Source organism: Macaca nemestrina, chromosome 1, assembly GCF_043159975.1.
Source record: "Macaca nemestrina isolate mMacNem1 chromosome 1, mMacNem.hap1, whole genome shotgun sequence".
In the NCBI taxonomy this organism is placed as follows: domain Eukaryota; kingdom Metazoa; phylum Chordata; class Mammalia; order Primates; family Cercopithecidae; genus Macaca; species Macaca nemestrina.
The window spans coordinates 123,892,842-123,911,625 of NC_092125.1; the positions used below are offsets into that span (position 1 = coordinate 123,892,842).

The 18,784-nt window shown below is 45.0% G+C and overlaps 1 protein-coding gene and 1 long non-coding RNA gene across 4 annotated transcripts in view; both read right to left on the bottom strand.

Annotated features, from left to right (window-relative positions):
* Window positions 1-18,784, bottom strand: part of ELAPOR1 (endosome-lysosome associated apoptosis and autophagy regulator 1) — a 90,002-nt gene that overhangs the window by 46,159 nt on the left and 25,059 nt on the right. The gene's annotated exons all lie outside the window — the stretch shown is intronic.
* On the bottom strand, window positions 1,216-7,182 carry LOC139364404 (uncharacterized). The gene is made up of 2 exons (XR_011626269.1): window positions 2,867-7,182; window positions 1,216-1,833 (listed from the first exon to the last, which is right to left on the bottom strand). It is a non-coding gene; the product is annotated as an uncharacterized lncRNA (long non-coding RNA).

Consider the following 18,784-nt stretch of genomic DNA (forward strand, 5'->3'; position numbering starts at 1 on the left):
ACTAGAATAAAAAAGAAAATAAAAATCTGGACCGGGCACAGTGGCTCACACCTGTAATTGAGGTCAGCAGTTCCAGACCAGCCTGGCCAACATGGTGAAACCCCATTTCTACTAAAAAATACAAAAATTAGCCTGGTGTGGTGGCGGGCGCCTGTAATCCCAGACAGGAAAATCGCTGGAACCCAGGAGGCAGAGGTTGCAGTGAGCCGAGATTGCACAATGGCACTCCAGCCTGGGCAACAGAGCGAGACTCTGTCAAAAAAAAAAAAAAAAAAAAAAAAAACCAACCTGCCACAAGTCCACCAAACAGAGATAACTACTTTTAACATTTTGCTGTATTTCTTTCCAGATTCTGATTCTATACATGCATGTACACATGCAGATGAAGATCATATGGTATATAGTTTTGTATTCTGACTTTCTTCCTTTTAATTTTAGGTCGAAAGCACTTTCCCATGTCCTTAATGGCTGCATCATAGTTTCTTTCACCATTCCCCTATTGTTGGACCTGGAGTTATGTTCCATTTTTCCTTATTTTAAATAATATTGAAATGACACTTTCTTTGAATCTCTAATTATTTCCTTTGGATAAATTCCCAGAAGCGGAATTACGAGGTTAACGAGTATGAGTTTCTTTGAGACTGTTGATAAGAAGGGAGATTTCTAAGAGAAAACAGACATAGGTCTTACTTTTGATAAGGTAAATTTATAAAACCTATTATGGCAAATTTGAAATACATTATTTCTTTTTTTTTTTTTTTTTTTTTTTTTTTGAGACGGAGTCTCGCTCTGTCACCCAGGCTGGAGTGCGGTGGCCGGATCTCAGCTCACTGCAAGCTCCTCCTCCCGGGTTCACGCCATTCTCCTGCCTCAGCCTCCCGAGTAGCTGGGACTACAGGCGCCTGCCACCTCGCCCGGCTAGTTTTTTGTATTTTTTTAGTAGAGACGGGGTTTCACCGTGTTAGCCAGGATGGTCTCGATCTCCTGACCTCGTGATCCGCCCGTCTCGGCCTCCCAAAGTGCTGGGATTACAGGCGTGAGCCACCGCGCCCGGCCGAAATACATTATTTCAAATATATATTTAAAAAAACAAAACAGTGCAATGAGCCCCCATCTCATCATCCAGCTTCAATACTCACCAATTTCTGACATTCTTTGTCTATCTCTACCCCACTACATCTGCCTCCACCTGCTCCTCCCCACATGAGATTGTCATTTTTCATGGTTTTTTTTTTTTTTTTTTTTTTGGAGACAGGGTCTCACTCTGTCACCCAGGCTGGAGTGCAGTGGTGTGATCTCGTCTCACTGCAACTGCAGCCTTGAACTCCCGAACTCAGGCCACCCTCGCCTCAGCCTCCTGAATAGCTGGGGTTACAGGCGTGCACCACCATGCCTGGCTAATATTTTTGTAGTTTTAATAGAGATGGGGTTTCACCACATTGCCTAGGCTGGTCTTGAACTCCTGAGCTCAAAACGATCTGCCCGCCTCAGCCTCCCAAAGTGCTGGGATTCAGGCGTGAACCACCGTGCCAACCTCGTGGTCCTTTTTTAAAAGGTAAAATTTATATACATTGAAATGAACAAATATTAACTCTACAATTTTGATAGATGGCTATATTTGAGTAAAACATTAACAGGGCTAAGAATAACCACCCACAGACTATTGGGGAAAAGAGAACAACTTCCCTACCACTCCTACCTCCCGGAGCGAAAAGACAGAGCCAAGCAGGTGTCTCACATTCTGAGTCTTAAATCCACTGCTGCCTAAAGTCACAAGCAGCCAAGGAAGCAGAAGATCAACGTGACTTGGGTTTGTCTTGGCTGGAACAGGATCTGTGTCAAGAAACAGGTTCCTTAGTAAACCTGGGTTTTGTCTGGAGCCAACTTTAGACTGGATGCCTTGGGGTCTGGAGGAGGCCACTTCTTCCCTTGTTCCCAAAAGATCTGCTTTCAGAAGAGAAGTTTCTCTTCTCTTGCAGTCCCTAAAAAGCAGATTCTTGGCCGGGCGCGGTGGCTCAAGCCTGTAATCCCAGCACTTTGGGAGGCCAAGACGGGCGGATCACGAGGTCAGGAGATCGAGACCATCCTGGCTAACCTGGTGAAACCCCGTCTCTACTAAAAAAATACAAAAAAACTAGCCGGGCGAGATGGCGGGCGCCTGTAGTCCCAGCTACTTGGGAGGCTGAGACAGGAGAATGGCGTCAACCCGGGAGGCGGAGCTTGCAGTGAGCTGAGATCTGGCCACTGCACTCCAGCCTGGGCCACAGAGCGAGACTCCATCTCCAAAAAAAAAAAAAAAAAAAAAAAAAAAAAAAAAAAGCAGATTCTTTAGGGAGAATGTCAAAATTAGGGGCTGGGTGCAGTGGCTCATACCTGTAATCCCAACGCTTTGGGAGGTCAAAGCAGGAGGATTGCTTGAGACCAAGAGTTCAAGACCAGCCTGGGCAATATGGCAAACCCTGCTCTACAAACAAATATAAAAATTTGCCAGGTGTAGTGCCACGTGCCTGTAGTCCCAGCTACTTGAGAGGCTGAGATGGGAGGATTGATTGAGCCTGGGACGTGGAGGCTGCAGTGAGCTGTGATCATGCCACTGTACTCCAGCCTGGGTGGCGGAGTGAGACACTGCCTCAAAAAAAAAGGATGAGGCTGGGTCGCCAGGCAAATGCCCTGGAGCTGGGTATAACAGGGTCAATAGGTAGTTGTTGATCAGTTACACATACTTCTTCGACTGAAAAGTACTTGACCCAGACCAGAGCAGATTCCATTAATCAACCCCAAATTAATGGAAGCCCTGTGTTACTTCTGACAAACTCTAAAAGTTCCCTGACTGTTAGGGAGAGACTAGCCCTTTGCTGGAAAGTACCAATGAATTCCGCTTAGCATAGGAACGTAGAAAACCGTGGAGAAATGTCAGAATTTGGAATATGAGTCCCCCAGATGAGATTTTCTCTCAGGTCCAGCCCTTGCGGGTGTTTTGTGAACTCCTGGTTTTTGTACTTTTTGCTTCAGAGTTCCTCTGCTCAAGCTTTGGGTGGATGGACTGGTTGAGGCTCAGGGGCACTGCGACCTCACTGTGTCCCATTGTGAAGAGGAGTCCTGAGGGGAGAGGACGTTTCCTATTGTTCTCCAGCTGGTCACACCTGACCTGGGAAAGGCTGCTGGGCTTCTCCCACTCTCCCTCTCTCCTCCCACTCCCTTAGGACTGTGGACTCAATAAGCCTGGGTGCACCAGCTCTAGACCTCTGGGGCCTACGTTTGTCTGATCAAAACTGCCTGGAGATCATGTTAAAAACACACATTCCTGGGCTCTACCACCAAGATCCTGATTTTCTAGCTCTTCTTCTCCTTCCTCCCTTTTTCAAAACTCACTCTTCTGTGCCCCAAGCCTTAAATATTTATCCCATTTGAAAGTAAATCACATAAACAAATATCCCACAAGATAGGAGTCCTTAACCTATGGTCCACGGACCGTTGCCCATATACGGCCAGATGCAGAATTTCAGCTATGTGCATTTTTCTGGGCAGTGGGTCTGTTGTGTGACTTCAAATCCTCTAAGGAGTCTGTTATCCCCCTCCTCCTCCCTACACAGGAAAACATTACCACCTGCCATCATGTATTAGTAATTTTAAAGTAGCTTAATATTTTACCAGACCAAGGCTGTTTCCTTTTAACAGAATGGTTGAAATACTTTAACCCAGTGATTTTCAAATTATGCTGCAGAGTCTAGGGTTTAGAAGAAAGCCAGCCCCTTCAAAGGGGTAAGTAGAGAGTCCCCCATTAACGGAGCAACATTTTAAAATATCTTTTTCTTGTTCATGCTTCTAAGTTAAAATTTTGTTTGAACCAAAAATTTCACACATCAAAAATGTTAGGATGCCAGAGTCTTGACTTGAACGAGTTGCTAAAGGTGAAATTGCAGGCACTGAGGCAGACACACGGGGTCAACGGTGACTTTTGGCTTCCCTTTAGTCATCCCACGTAATTAGTTGCTTCCTCTACCTACAAGTAAGACCTCTTCTCCCCCAGCGCAAGCACCAGACCCAGCAGCAGTCGAAGAAGCAAATAGACCCCAGTCCTGCCAGCCTCTGCTGGCTGTCCTCAATCCCTGGACCGTCGCCTAGCAACATAGAGCCAGGGCGCGGGGGCTCCCAGTCTACAGGAGTCTGGGGGAACCCTGGCCTTACACTGCCCTTTCTTTCAGCATTGCTCTATTCTACTCTGGCTTTCCAGCTTCTATTTTGATCAAAAACAGCAGAGACAGCACCTGGTCCCCCTGGCAGGGCCTACCCCGCTGGCTTGGCTATGGACACATCACACAAAGCAGACAGTGGCCTCCACACGGACCTGGGGTAGTTTGTACCACCATGCTCTGGGCCAGACAGGACCTTGACCACGTTGTCCAGTCTGTGTGTAACTTAAGCTGCCTGTCTATTTTAGGCAGAGCCTTGGCGTGAGGGTTCTTGGAAGACACTGACCAGTCCAGTGAGGGAGACAGGACTGCGGCAGTAATAACAGCACCCTAGTGAGCACCTCTAAGCTCCCATGTGCCAGGCTCGGGACCCGGCACTGTACCTGCATCTTCTTCCCCTTTAGCCCTCACAAAAGCCTCCTGAAGTGTTGCCAATAGTATCCCTTCCGCTTCGACCTCCCTGTTCACAACAGCAGTTGGCTCCCCCATCTCAACGATCCATTGATCCTTCAAATCTGGAATGACTTTGAATTTTTTTCCATAGCACTTACCACCTTCAAACACACACTTTATACCTTTACTATTTGCTGTGTTTATTGTCTGTTTCTGCCCCTGTGCCCGTTCCCCGTTCTAGATCAAATGTAAGTGTCATCAGAACACAGGTCTTTGTTTTTGTCCATGGACGTAGCCCAGACACCCAGAACAGTGCCTGACATAGTAGTTTTCAATAAGTATTTGTTGAATGACTGAATGGTGAGCCAGGCTGTGGCCCTAGAACAGCTTGGGAGCTGTGCAGGTGATGGGATTACAGCCAAAAGGTCTAGACCCTGCTCTTACCCTGCCACCCCATGCTGCATGACCGTGGCCAGTCGTTCAATCTGCCTTATCTATAAAACAGGGATGTAACACCCTTCTAAGATGATTAAATAGTTCAGCAGCTCTCCCCCACAAACCTGAGGAACACTGATCTCTCTGGATGATTAGGGGATTATGTTTAGGAAAGCTCTTTGTAAACTGGTTTAAAAAAAAAAAAAAAAAAGTCAGCTACTGCCCTGACCCTGCCTGAGGAGGGTTTATGAGGGAGCACCCAGGTGTTCTCTCCTCTCCCTGGCAGCAGGGCTGAGAGAAAGGAGCCCCGCTGACATTTCTGGCCTAACTGTGATAATCCTCAGCAGTTAGACCCTCCTCAGTTTCCCCGTCATGTTTACCACCTGCCTGATGCGCCCTCTTTTCTAATCCCAGTCTTCTCATACATATGGAGCAACACCTGTCCTCTCTCCACTTTTTCTCCCCTAGCAACTCCCCAGAGCTAATCTCTCCGAGAGAAAGCCTGGTCGCTGACATTTACGACGATCTGTAACTGCGGCCAGTCCCTCAGGTGCAGAGGGTTTTTCAGTACTGGTTGTAAATATCCCTAGGATTGAAATGGCTTTGTCACCGAGAAACAAAATGTCCCTTCATAAATTCCAATCTCTTTCTGATAGGAGAGAATATATAGCACACACATCTGTCTACAAGGCAGGGTTTTATGAGGTTATATTCTAAAGATGTGCTTCGATCACTTTTTAATGAGACTGAAATGTTCTATTAAATGTTTTTCACCTGAGCTTTTAATCATACATGTCAGAACCAGGCAATCTAGGTTTCGGCCTGTGCAAAACTCTCCAAGTACATTGCTTGTTTGGATATGTTAGCTGTCTGTGATGGAGAGAACCTGGAGGACAGAATTCCAGCCTGCAGAACCAGTTCAACAGACATGGCTTCTGTAACTGTACTGGAGCAAATGGATATGAGCAGCTGCAGTACTCAATCTCCTGTAACACTGTTTCTCCAAATGGAGTCCTTGGATCCCTGAGAGTTCCCATATGTGTTCTCAAGGGTCCTCAAAATAATATTCTCTAAGATAATTTTTTAAAATAATAGACTCGGCTGGGCACGGTGGCTCATGCCAGTAACCACAGCACTTTGGGAGGCTGAGGTGGGCAGATCACCTGAGGTCAGGAGTTTGAGACCAGCCTGGCCAACATGGTGAAACTCCATCTCTACTAAAAGTACAAAAATTAACGAGGCGTGGTGGCAGGTGCCTGTAATCCCAGCTACTCGGGAGACTGAGACAGGAGAATCACTTGAACCTGGGAGGTGGAGGTTGCAGTGAGCCGAGATTGTGCCACTGCACTCCAGCCTGGGTGACAGAGTAAGACTCTGTGTCAAAAATAAAATAAAATAAAATAAAATAAAATAAAATAAAGTAAATAAAAATAAAATAAAATAATAGACTTTATTTTTTAGAGCAGTTTTATGTTCACAGCAAAACAGAACACAATGTATGGAGCTCTCCCATATCTCCCCTGTCCCCACAAATTCATAGCCTCCCCATCACCAACATCCCCCACCAAAGTAGTACATTTGTTACAATTCATAAACCTACACTAACACATCATTATCACTCAGAGTCCGTGGTTTACATTAGGGTTCACTCTTGGGGTTGCACATTCTATGGGTTCGGACAAATGTTTAATGACACGTGTTAACCATTATAGTATATAGTTATACTATAGTAATTTCACCGCCCTAAAAGTTGTCTGTGCTCTGCCTCTTCCACACCCCCACACACAAACACACATAATCCTTGGCAATCAGTGATCCTTCTGCTGTCTCCAAAGTTTTGCCTTTTCCAGGATGTCATATATTTGGAGTCAAACAGTATGTAGCCTTTTCAGATCAGCTTCCTTCACTTAGTAATAGGCATTCAAGTTTTCTCCATATCTTTTCATGGCTGGATAGATCATTTTAGACTAACTGTTTAATTTTGTTATCATTTGATGTTACTTAAAAAAATTAAATAGGCCAGGCATGGTGGCTCATGCCTGTAATCCCAGCACTTTGGAAGGCTGAGGCGGGCAGATCACCTGAGGTCAGGAGTTCGAGACCAGCCTGGCCAACATAGTGAAACCCTGTCTCTACTAAAAATACAAAAAAAAAAAAAAAAAAAAAAAAAATTAGCCAGGCATGGTGGTAGGAACCTGTAATCCCAGCTATTCGGGAGGGTGAGGCAGGAGAATCTCTTGAATCCGGGTGGCAGAGGTTGCAGTGAGCCGAGTATGCGCCACTGTACTCTATCCTGGGTGACAGAGCAAGTCTCCGTCTCGAAAAAAAAAAAAAAAAATTAAGAGCCAGGCATGTTGGCTTGCACCTGCAGTCCCAGCTACTTGAGAGGCTGAGGCGGGAAGATCACGTGAGCCCAGGAGTTTGAGGTTACAGTGAGCTATGATTGCACCACTACACTCCAGCCTGGAGGAGAGAATGAGACCCTCATCTCTAAAATAATAGTAATAATAAACCTTAGTTTAGACATATCTAAGTTCACCTTGATGACTACCTTCCCTCAAGAACAGCCACAAGGTTACAGTGCCTGCCTTTGCCTTTGTGTTGACAATTGCTGTCTCACCTAGTGTGGCTGCAAATTCTTTTACATTTCTCTCTTAGAAAAGTGGATTCTCAAAAGAGAAAATGCAAGAGAAAAAACAAAAGTGGGTTCCATTCCTGCACCCTCCAGCCTCCTTGAATCTGGGCAGGCTTGTGACTGCTTAGACCAAGAGGCAAAATACAGTGGAAGTGACACCAAGTGACTCCCAAGGCTAGGTCGTAAAGAGTCACACAGCTTCCACACTGATATATATCTAAATACAGATTTATCTTTTTCTTCCTGGCCTGGAATTCTTAATTTTTGAATCTGGGATTTGTATCTTTTTTTTTTTTAATCGAAACACAGTCTCACTCTGATTACCCAGTCTGGAGAGCAGTGACTCAATTTCGGCTCACTGCAGCCTCGATCTCTCCTCAGGTGATTCTTTATCTCAGCCTCCCGAGTAGCTGGGACTACAGGCATGTGCCCCCATGCCCAGCTAATTTTTGTGTTGTTGGGTTTTTTTTTGAGATGGAGTCTCGCTCTGTTACCCAGGCTGGAGTACAGTGGTGCAATCTCCGCTCACTGCAACCTCCATCTCCTGGGTTCACTCCATTCTCCTGCCTCAGCCTCCCGAGTAGCTGGGACTACAGGTGCCCACCACCACGCCTGGCTAATTTTTTGTATTTCTAGTAGAGATGGGGTTGCACCGTGTTAGTCAGGATGGTCTCAATCTCCTGACCTCGTGATCCACCCTCCTCAGCCTCCCAAAGTGCTAGGATTACAGGCGTGAGCCACCGCGCCCGGCCTAATTTTGTATTTGTGTGTGTATTTTTAGTAGAAATGGGAATTTGCCATGTTGCCCAGGCTGGTCTTGAACTCAGCTTCCCACAGTGCTGGGATTATAGGTGTGAGCCACTGTGCTGGCCTGAGATTCATATCATTTATTAATTCTGAAATTTTTAGACATATTCTCTTTGAATATTGCCTTTGTTCCTGCTTTTGCTATTCTTTCTCTCTTCAGAAATCCCATTAGATGTAAGTTGGACCATCTCATTCTAGTCTCTCTTTCTATTTCTATTCTATTTCTCATTCTACTCTCTCTTTGGTCTGTACAAAAAGTACAAAAATTAGCCAGGCATGGTGGCACATGTCTGTAGTCCCAGCAACTGTAGTCCCAGTTCCATCTCTCTCTATGCAGCACGGAGTAATGTTTTCTTCATAGTCATCCACTTCATTACCTAGTCATCTCTTTCAAATCTGCAAGGGAACCTAGTCACCGAGTTTTAAATTTCTTTTTTCTTTTCGTTTTTTTTTTTTTTTTTTTTTTTTTTGAGACAGAGTCTCTCGCTCTGTCGCCCAGGTTGGAGTGCAGTGGCGCAATCTTGGCTCACTGCAACCTCCGCCTCCTGGGATCAAGCGATTCTCCTGCCTCAGCCTCCCGAGTAGCTGAGACTACAAGTGCACACCACCACGCTCGGCTAATTTTTGTATTTTTAGTAGAGACGGGGTTTTGTCATGTTGGCCAGGCTGGTCTCAAACACCTGATCTCAGGTGATTGGCCTGCCTTGGCCTCCCAAAGTGCTGGGATTATAGGCATGAGCCACCGTGCCTGGCCTTAAATTTCAATGAATATTGTCTTAGTCTGTTTGTGCTACTACAACTAATTACCTAACATTGGGTGATTTTTAAAGAACAGAAATGCATTTTTTTTTCACAGTTCTAGAGACTAAGAAGTCCAAGATCAAGGCACCAGTATTTAGTGTCTGGTGAGAGCCTTCTTGCTGCATCGTCACATGGCAGAAGGTGGAAGGGCAAGAAAAGGGATCTACTGCCTCTGTCATGCTCCCTTATAAGGGTACCTAATCCCATTCACAAGGGAGAGATCCACACGGCCTAATCACCTCATAAAGACCCAACCTTTCCCCAGCAAACAGATCACAAAAAAGACCCCATCTTTTAAGATATCACATTGGTAACACCCGAATTTTGGAGGAGACCTATTTAAGCCATAGCAAATGTATATATTATATATATGCATAATATATAACATACGTTTGGTTTTGTTTCCAGAAGTTGTTTGATTCTTAAAGCAAGCAGAGAGAAAAGACAAAATACCTATGAAAATACTAAATTATACTTACAGCAAACTTCTGCACAATACAATAACATCTAGGAGACAATGGGAAATATAACCAAAGTACTGAGAGAAAAGGCCAATCCTATAATTCTATTGCTTTTTTTTTTTTTTTTTTTTGAGACGGAGTCTTGCTCTGTGTCCCAGGCTGGAGTGCAGTGGCCCGATCTCGGCTCACTGCAAGCTCCGCCCCCCCGGGTTCACACCATTCTCCTGCCTCAGCCTCCCGAGTAGCTGGGACTACAGGCGCCCGCCACCTCGCCCAGCTAATTTTCTTGTATTTTTTAGTAGAGACGGGGTTTCACCGTGTTAGCCAGGATGGTCTCGATCTCCTGACCTCGTGATCCGCCCGTCTTGGCCTCCCAAAGTGCTGGGATTACAGGCTTGAGCCACCGCGCCGGGCCTTTTTTTTTTTTTTTCTGAGACAAAGTTTGGCTCTTGTTGCCCAGGCTGGGATACAGTGGCACAATCTGGGCTCACTGAAACCTCCGCCTCCCAGGTTCAAGAGATTCTCCTGCCTCAGCCTCCTGAGTAGCTGGGATCACAGGCATGCACCACCACACCGGGTTAAGTTTTTGTATTTTCAGTAGAGACAGGGTTTCGCCATGTTGGGCAGGCTGGTGTCGAACTCCTGACCTCAGGTAATCCTCCCACCTCAGCCTCCCAAAGTGCTGGGATTACAGGCATGAGCCATTGCACCCTACCTAGAATTTTATTTCTAAGAAAATTATTCAAGAATGAGATAAAAAAGTCAAAGTTTGGGCTTCAGAACTCTTCAATCTACCCTCATCACTTCTCAAAATATAATTTTAGTCTGGGTGAGATGGCTCACGCTTATAATCTCAACACTTTGGGAGGCCAAGTTGGGCAGATCACCTAAGGTTGGGAGTTCGAGACCAGCCTAGCCAACATGGAGAAACCCCGTCTCTACAAAAAATTAGCTGGGCATGGTGGCACATGCCTGTAATCCCAGCTACTTGAGAGGGTGAGGCAGGAGAATCGCTTGAACCCGGGAAGTGGAGGTTGCGGTGAGCCAAGATCATGCCATTGCACTGCAGCCTGGGCAACAAGAGCACTCTGTCTCTAAAAAAAAAAAAAAATATATATATATATATATATATAAAATATATGTGTATATATATATATAATATATAATTTTAGATAATTCACCTTCCCTCTCCAAGAATATTGGCACCTAGTAATCCTTAAGATTAAGTTCAAACTTTAGGCCAAGAGCAGTGGCTCATACCTATAATCCCAGCACTTTGGGAAGCTGAGGCGGGTGGATTGCTTGAGCCCAGGAGTTCAAGATCAGCCTGGGCAACATGGTGCAACCCTGTCTCTACAAAAATTAGCTGGACATGGTGGCTTACGTCTGCAGTCCCAGCTACTTGGAGGGCTGAGGCGGGAGGACTGCTTGAGCCTGGGAGGTCAAGGCTGCATTGAGCAGTGTTTGTCCCACTGCACTCCAGCCTGGGTGACAAAGTGAGACCCCGTCTCAAAAAAAAAAACAAAGTTCAAACTTTACAGGCAGCTGAACCTCACTTTACCATTTATTTAAAAATTGAGATATAAATCATATGCTCTAAAATTCAAATGTAAATTAGACAATTTAGGAGGTTTTAGTATATTCACAAGATTGTGCAAGCATCACCACTATCTAATCCCAGGATATTTTCATATTCTGAAATTATTTTCATATTTCATATTCATCAGCAGTCACTTCCCATTTTACCCTCCCCACAGCTCCTGGCAACCACGAATCTATTCTCTGACTTTATGTATTTACCTATTGTGGACACTTCATTTAAACACAATCATACAATATGTGGTCTTTTATGTCTGGCTTCTTTTACTTAGCATAATGCTTTCAAGTAGCAAGTTGTACCTACTGTACCGTGATCAGTACTTAATTCCTTTTCGTGGCCAAATCATATTCCATTGTATGGGCCGGGCATGATGATTCATGCCTATAATTCTAGCATTTTGGGAGGCTAAGGCGGGTGGATCTCTTGAGGCCAGGAGTTCGAGATGAGCCTGGCCAACATGGCAAAAGCCTATCTCTACCAAAAATACAAAAGTTAGCAGGGTATGGTGAAGCATGCCTGTAATCCCAGCTACTCAGGAGGCTGAGGCAGGAGAATCACTTGAACCCAGGAGGCGGAGGTTGCAGTGATCTGAGATCGCACCACTGCACTCCAGCCTGGGCGACAGAGTGAGACTGCTTAAAAAAAAAAAAAAAAAAAAAAAATCCACCGTGTGGACATAGTACATTTTATTTTATCCATCCATCAGTTGATGGACATTTGGGTTGTTTCTACTTTTTGGCTATTATGAATAATGCTGCTAGAACAATCATGTACAAGTTTTTGTGTGAATATATGTCCTCAATTCTCTTGAGAATATATCTAGAGTATAATTGCCAGGTCATATGGTAACTCTATGTATAACTTTTTGAGGAACTGCCAAACTGTGTTCCATAACAGTGATACCATTTTATATTCCCACCGGCAATGTATGAAGGCTCCAATTTCTCCATATCCTCACCCACACTTGTTATTATCTGTCTTTATGTGGTCCACGTTATCTTTGAAGCATGTCCTTTACATCTCCCTGACAGAAACCTCTCTTTCCGTCAGGACTGTGCCCGGCTGTGGACCAGCGTACACTTGTATGACATCACAAGATCTGACTGTGCTCATCTCTTCCCAGTTCCATGCTCAGTGACACTGATAGCTTGAGATTGACTGTGATGGGAGTATTTACGCCATGGAATTCAGCAAACACCATAAATCGGGACTTCCCTTCACCTCCCTAAAGAGCCATTTGTTAAACATTTACCAGCACATCACTGACAGTATCCATTTACTCCTAACTTCATAGCTTTCTTTGGCTTGCTCTTTTCTTCGGCTTCTACCTACGCGCCTTCTAGTTCAATTAAAGTCCTAGTCTTCTCTAAAGCTCAGTTCAACTCTTTTTTGTTTTTTTCTTTTTCTTTTCTTTTTTTTTTTTAATTTTTCTTTTTTTCTTTCTTCAGAGTGCCAGAATTCAATCAACTCTCTTACACAAAGCCATTTTCATAGTTTCAGTTGTCTTTATGGCCTTATGATTCCTAGATTATATTTTGAGTTTACTCTTGAGCTCCAAATTCTTACCCTTAACTGCTTATGGGGGCATTCCACAGGCACCTCAGACCCAACTTCTAAAATATAGTTCTCTCCAACGTGTATTCTGGATGTCAAAGAAAATAAAACAGGCCAGGCACAGTGGCTCATGCCTATAATCCTACCACGTTGAGAGGCCAAGGCAGAAGGATCACTTGAGCCCAGGAGTTCAAGACCATTCTGGGCAACATGGCAAAACCCCATCTCTAGAAAAAAAAAAAATTAGCCAGGTGTGATAGTGCACTTCTGTGGTCCCAGCTACTTGGGGGTCTGAGGTAGGAGGATCATTTGAACCCTGGATGTCAAGGCTGCAGTGAGCCATGATTGTGCCATTGCATTCCAGCCTGGGCACAGAGCAAGACTCTGTCTCAAAAATGAAATAAAATATAGTGCTCAGCTACTCTCCCCACCAGCATTCCATATCTAATTGAATAGTGACATCAGCCACCTTGTAGTGGCAATACTGGCTCTTCAGAGTTTTTAAAATAATACTTTGGGCCGGGCACGGTGGCTCACATCTGTAATCCCAGCACTTTGGGAGGCCGAGGCAGGCAGATCATGAGGTCAGGAGATCGAGATCATCCTGGCTAACACGGTGAAACCCTGTCTCTACTAAAAACACAAAAAATTAGCCGGGTGTGGTGGCAGGCATCTGTAGTCCCAGCTACTCTGGAGGCTGTGGCAGGAGAATGGCGTGAACCCCGGAAGCGGAGCTTGCAGTGAGCCGAGATGGTGCCACTGCACTCCAGCCTGGGTGACAGAGCGAGACTCCGTCTCAAAAAAAAAAAAAATTATTATTAATAATATTTCATTAATTATATCTGCTAACAATTTATATTAGAATAAGTAATGTTTATATTTTTATTATTGTATCCTTTACTTGATGTTTCATAATATATTAAATGCATTTGGCCGGCCATGGTGACTCATGCCTGTAATCCCAGCACTTTGGGAGGCCGAGGCAGGTGGATCGCCTGAGATCAGGAGTTCGAGACCAGCCTGGCCAACATAGTGAAACCCCGTCTCTACTAAAAATACAAAAATCAGGCCGGGCGCGGTGGCTCAAGCCTGTAATCCCAGCACTTTGGGAGGCCGAGACGGGTGGATCACGAGGTCAGGAGATCGAGACCATCCTGGCTAACACGGTGAAACCCCGTCTCTACTAAAAAAAAATACAAAAAACTAGCCGGGTGAGGTGGCGGGCACCTGTAGTTCCAGCTACTCGGGAGGCTGAGGCAGGAGAATGGCATAAACCCGGGAGGCGGAGCTTGCAGTGAGCTGAGATCCGGCCACTGCACTCCAGCCTGGGCAACAGAGCGAGACTCCATCTCAAAAAAAAAAAATATACAAAAATCAGCTGGGTGTGGTGGTGCATACCTGTAATCCCTGCTACTCGGGAGGCTGAGGCACAAAGATCGCTTGAACCGGGGAAGGGGAGGTTGCAGTGAGCTGAGATCGCGGCACTGCACTCCAGCCTGGGTGACAGACAGAGACTGTCTCCGAAAAAAATAAATAAATAAAATAAAATGCATTTGAAGCGTTTAAGTATTTAGTTTCACTTATTTCTTTAAAATATTTCATAAATTCTGGACACTTAATACCAGTCTCAGACTGTCCTTTTGCTCTGATAATGAAACTGCTACGTTCAGCACCTCCTCAAGCCGGGAGCTGTGCCCTTGTGTACAATCCTGAGCTCTATCTATTTTCTATCTCCAAAACATCTCTTGAATCAGTCCACCTCTCTCCATGTGCACTGCTACTGATGAAATCAAAACATAGTCATTTCTTATCTAGAGGAGCCTCCTTACTGGTTTCCCATGTTTTGCTCCCCTCTCCCCTCCAATCCATTATCTAGGCTACAGCCAGAGTGATCTATACGAAATGCAAGTCAGGTTGCATGGCTGCCCCACAGCTGCCCTCCAAGCAAGGCCAGATTCCTGTAAGGTTTATGAGGGCCTTCACTCTTTGGCCTCTGCTTACCTCTCCAGCCTTTCCTCTTTATTCCAACCCTGCACCCTAGCCATAATTGTTTGTGATACTGCCCACTTTACCTCAAAGTAATTCAACTAAAAATATTCACTAAGTATATAGTGAGGGGATACAAATACAATCAGGACAGTCTTGGCATATACAGAGCCAATATGTACAGATATACAGGTTGTGCACCATATAACCCCAGGGAGTGCTATTCACATAATAGCCTACAAGACACTATCCTATAAAATATATACCACATTGTTTAATACGGTTGTTAAAATAAATAAATAAATAAATAAATGATATATACTACAAAATAAGAATACTATGAATATATAGCTGGGTGGGGTGGTTCACGCCTGTAATCCCAATACTTTGAGAGGCTGAGGCAGGTGGATCTTTTGAGCTCAGTAGTTCGAGACCAGCCTGGGCAACATGGCAAAACCCCAACTCTACAAAAATTAGCCAGGAGTGGTGGCACACACCTGTGGTCCCAACTACTTGAGAGGGTAAGGTGGGAGGATGGCTTGAGCCCAGGAGTCAGAGGTTGCAGTGAGCCAAGATCATGCCACTGCACTCCAGCCTGGGTGACAGAGTGAGACCCTATCTCAAAAAAAAAAGGAAAAAAGAAATGCTATAAATATACACATAAACATAATATCAGACAGAAAGCGGCAGATATGGGCTGGGCGCGGTGGCTCACGCCTGTAATCCCAGCACTTTGGGAGGCCGAGGCAGGTGGATTACCTGAGGTCGAAAATTTGAGACCAGCCTGACCAACATGGAGAAACCTCATCTCTACTAAAAATACAAAATTAGCCAGGTGTGGTGGCACATGCCTGTAATCCCAGCTACTAGGAAGGCTGAGGCAGGAGAATCGCTTGAACCCAGCAGGCAGAGGTTGCAGTGAGCTGAGATCGTGCCATTGCACTCCAGCCTGGATAATGAGAGCGAAACTTCGTCTTAGAAAAAAAAAAAAAAAAAAAGGAAGTGGTAGACATGACAGATGAGAAATAATATTCTTCAAGAATTTTAAAAAGTGATTTATTGAATGCTCCCTAGCTTCTTTTTTTTCTTTTAACCTCCAATTCATATTAATATCTGGCTCAAAATTCAACTCCTCCAATCTCAATCCAAATAATTAAAGCTAATTTAAAGGAACCCCTCATTCTTTATGTATTATACTTTGATGTTGTGACTAACACACTGGCCCATGAGCACTTTCCAGTCTCTGGTTCTGTTGTTCCAGAGAGAGAAGCCTGTGGTCAAGACCGCTATAATGTCTTCTGTGTATCCCCAGTGTCTACAGTGTGCCTCAGGAGTGCTTGTTCATACAAACTAACTTTATTTATTTATTTTATTTTTATTTATTTATTTATTTATTTTGAGACTAGGTCTCGCTGCGTCACCTAGGCTGGAGTACGGTGGCATGATCATGGCTCAAGGCAGCCATGGCCCAAGCAATCCTCCCACCTCAGCTCCCCAGATAGCTGGGACTACAGGCGGTGCCACCACACTTAGCTAATTTTTGTATTTTTAGTAGAGACGGGGTATTGCCATGTTACCCAGGCTGGTCTCTAATTCCTGGGCTTAAGTGATCTGCCTGTCTCGGACTCCCAAAGTGCTGGGATTACAGGCATGAGCCACCGCGCCCAACCACAAAGTAACTTTAGTAGTAAGTTCCAAGGCAATGGGGGCTACTTCCTAGGAGTAGAACTAGGGGGCCAGGATAGGGGTAGGAAGGACACTTATTCTTCATTCTGTACCCCCTTATACTTTTTAAATTGATTACCATGTGGATGAATTACCTATTTAAAAAATTGTCTTAAAATAAGTTTTGAAAAAAATTTTAACCCCTCTTTTAGGGAGAAGATTCTTTTTTTTTTTTTTTTTTTTTTTTTTGAGATGGAGTTTCACTCTTGTTGCCCAGGCTGGAGTGCAATGGCGTGATCTCAGCTCACCGCAACCAGGGAGAAGATCCTTTAGCAGGACACTCAGAGCTGGGACTATGGGGAGAAGGCTGAAGCAGCATTTCACCACCCTGGGCAGGACCTGATACCGTCATTGGGTTTCTCATTTGACTCTGACCCATGGGAGAAAATGTTCCTTCATGAGAACATTAGGAAATCAGTAAGTTTTAGCCTGCTGCTGCTGCTGGTGGGGAAGGAGGAGGTGAAAGAAACAGCTTCTCGGCTCGGCTGGGCATGGTGGCTCATGCCTGCAATCCCAGCACTTTGGGAGGCAGAGGCGGGCAGATCACAAGGTCAGGAGTATGAGACCAGTCTGGCCAATATGCTGAAACCCTGTCTCCACTAAAAAAATACAAAAAAATTAGCCAGGCATGGTGGCACATGCCTGTAATCCCAGCTACTTGGGAGGCTGAGGCAGGAGAATCGCTTGAACCCAGGAGGTGGAGGTTGCAGTGAGCCGAGATTGCACCATTGCACTCCAGCCTGGGCAACAGAGCGAGACCCTGTCTTAAAAAAAAAAAAGAAAGAAAAAACAATTTCTCATACTGTGTTTGACATTTTATCTATGCCTCACAAAGGGATCTTATCAGCTGTGGACACACCTGTGATATATGAGCGCTCCGAGCCATAGAGGCCAAATAGACACCTGGGCAGGTGCCTCTGTGTCCTGTAAAATGAAAACTGTGCCAGTGACTGGTGTGGCTATGGATATCTGTATCACGTTTGTGAAGGAAACACTGAATAAAACCACAGGCCATTCTCTGGGACAAAGCTGCACCCTCAGCCATCACCAAGTGTCACCAACTGAGATTCTGACCCAGCCTCTGCCATCACCAGGTGAATTGGAGATGTATGAGTGGAGAATCATCTCTAGAATGTCAGGCTTCCTCTGGTCAACCTGATCTTAAGGGCAAACAGAAGCCAGGCTCTTGCTTAAGCAGGTTCAGCTGCAACCTGGGGCCACGCTCTAGGGGCAGGGTTGGGTGGACGTATACCTGAATAGGTGCTTTTAGAAGAGATTCCCACTAGCTGATAAAGTTTCTGCACGAGCAAAGTCCTTTCACTGTCCCATACAGCTGGAACGTAGTCTTTCTAGGCCTCAGCTAACTTGACCTTCATTCTAGAAACAGCTAAAGAATCAGAAAAGTCTGTATACTTTGTGGAGAAAAGAACGAAGATCTTTCTTGTGTCCCTTTATACTTTTTTGATTGATTACTATGTGGATTGTTTATTTAAAAAAATAAATTTAGGCCGGGCGCAGTGGCTCATGCCTGTAATCCCAGCACTTTGGGAGGCTGAGGCAGGCGGATCACCTGAGGTCGGGAGTTTGAGACCAACCTGACCAACATGGAGAAACCCCGTCTCTACTAAAAACACAAAATTATCTGGGCATGGTGGCACATGCCTGTAATCCCAGCTACTCAGGAGGCTGAGGCAGGAGAGTCGCTTGAACCCAGGAGGCAGAGGTTGCAGTGAGCCAAGATGGCACCATTGCACTCCAACCTGGGCAACAAGAGTGAAACTCCGTCTCAAATAAATAAATAAATAAATTTAGGCCGGGCGTGGTAGCTCACACTTGTAATCCCAGCACTCTGGGGGGCCGAGGCAGGCAGATCACTTGAGGTCAGGAATTCGAGACCAGTCTGGCCAACATGGAGAAACCCCATTTATAATAAAAAATACAAAATTAGCTGGGCATGATGGTGCACGCCTGTAGTCCCAGCTACTTGGGAGGTTGAGGCAGGAGAATCCCTTGAACACAGGAGGCGGAGGTTGCAGTGAGCCGAGATCATGCCACTACACTCCAGCCTGAACAACAGAGTGAGACACCATCTCAAAATAAATAAATAATCAAATATTTAAAAAAAATTATCACCTTGCCTTTATCGCTTACCCCTCCAGAGTGACATGGGTTTGCAACTGAAACGCTAAGTAAA